The sequence below is a fragment of the Marmota marmota genome, unplaced genomic scaffold (assembly GCF_001458135.2).
Source record: "Marmota marmota marmota unplaced genomic scaffold, marMar, whole genome shotgun sequence".
In the NCBI taxonomy this organism is placed as follows: domain Eukaryota; kingdom Metazoa; phylum Chordata; class Mammalia; order Rodentia; family Sciuridae; genus Marmota; species Marmota marmota.
The window spans coordinates 2,745-4,787 of NW_026006574.1; the positions used below are offsets into that span (position 1 = coordinate 2,745).

The window sequence follows — 2,043 nt, forward strand, 5'->3', positions numbered from 1 at the left end:
AGACACTGGCTAGTAAGACACTGGCAAGTAAGAAGTGCACAGACAGTTCTAAAAATTTTAGATGCTTCTGAAATGAGATTCCCTCCCCAAAAATCCACTGTAAGAGGAAAATGCATTGGATACACCTGACCTCCCAAACATCCTAGCTTTGCCACATGGCATACTATATACAGTGTTAGTTGTTTCACCTTCGGATCACAGGGCTGACTGGGAGCTGCAGATCCTGTCATTGCCCAGCATCATGAGAGGATCGTGCTACATATTGCTAGTCAGTGTTTTAGTCGCCACCACTGTGTCAAAATACCCAAGATAAATAAACTTAAAGGAGAAAAGGTTAATTTGGCTCAGTTTCAGAAGTTGCAGTCCATGAACTGTTGGTCCTGTTGTTTGGGGCTTGTGGTGACACAGTACATCTTGGCAAAAGCACATGGCAGAGGAGGTCTGTTTACTTTGTGGTGGCCAAGAAGCAAAGATAGAAAGGGGAGGGACTGGGGTCCAAAAAGCCCTTTCAAGGGCACACTCCCAGTGACCTAGCTTCTTCCCATTAAGCCCCATCTCATAAATGTTCCACCATCTCCCCAAAACTGCACAGGCTGGGGACCAAGTCTTCAATACAAAGACCTTTGGGGGACATTCAAAATCCAAATTATAGCACCTGGGAAAAGATCAAAATTCAAAATATATCTCTCACAGCCATTGCAGTATATTGAGCTCCATAGAGACAGCGCCGGGGCAAGTGAGAGCCGGATGGGCACTGGGCGCTGGGCGACTCTTTGCCTCTGTGCCTCGCTGAGGAAAAATAACTAAACATGGGCAAAGGAGATCCTAAGAAGCTGAGAGGCAAAATGTCATCATATGCATTCTTTGTGCAAACTCTCAGGGAGGAACACAAGAAGAAGCACCCTGATGCTTCAGTCAACTTCTCAGCCTTTTCTAAGAAGTGCTCAGAGAGGTGGAAGACAATGTCTGCTAAAGAGAAAGGAAAATTTGAAGACATGGCAAAGGCAGACAAGCCTATTATGAAAGAGAAATGAAAATCTACATCCCTCCTAAAGGGGAAACAAAAAAGAAGTTCAAGGATCCCATGCACCCAAGAGGCCTCCGTCTGCCTTCTTCTTGTTCTGTTCTGAGTTTTGCTCCAAAATCAAGGAAGAACATCCTGGCTTACCCATTGGTGATGTTGCAAAGGAGAGATGTGGAATAACACTACTGCAGATGGTAAGCAGCCTTATGAAAAGAAAGCTGCTAAGCTGAAGGAAAAATACGAAAAGGATATTGCTGCCTATCGAGCTAAAGGAAAACCTGATGCAGCAAAAAAGGGAGTTGTCAAGGCTGAAAAAAGCAAGAAAAAGAAGGAAGAGGAGGAAGATGAAGAGGATGAGGAGGAGGAGGAGGAAGATGAAGACGAAGATGACGATGAACAAGTTGGTTCTAGCGCAGTTTTTTTTTTCTTGTCTATAAAGCATTTAACCCCCCCTGTACACAATTCACTCCTTTTAAAGAAAAAAAAAAATGAAATGTAAGGCTGTGTAAGATTTGTTTTGAAACTGTACAGTGTCTTTTTTTGTATGGTTAACATACTATCGAATGTGTCTTTAGATATCCCTGTCCTGGTGGTATTTTCAATAGCAACTAACCTTGCCTGGAACAGTGTGGGGGTTGCAAATTGGCATGGAGATTTAAAGCAGGTTCTTGTTGGTGCACAGCACAAATTAGTTATATATGGGGACGGTAGTTTTTCATCTTCAATTGTCTCTGATGCATCTTATATGAAATAATTGTTTTTCTATTAACTGAATACCACTCTTTAATTACAAAAAAAAAAAAAAGTTGCGGCTGTTTTGTTGACATTCTGAATGCTTCTAAGTAAATACAATTTTTTATTAAAAAAAATCAAAGTATAATTTCTATGGGATGTATATAAATTTTACACCATTGTAAAGTTGAAAACCAGGAAATCAAAACATCTTAAGTTGGGGATCATCTGTATAGGAATAATAGATATTAAGAGTGAACACTCTTTTTTTTTTTTTTTTTTTTTTT

At 40.5% G+C, this 2,043-nt stretch overlaps 1 pseudogene; it reads left to right on the top strand.

Annotated features, from left to right (window-relative positions):
* The first annotated feature begins 688 nt into the window (after nucleotides 1-688).
* Nucleotides 689-1,807, top strand: LOC107134487 (annotated as a pseudogene).
* Nucleotides 1,808-2,043: the final 236 nt, after the last annotated feature.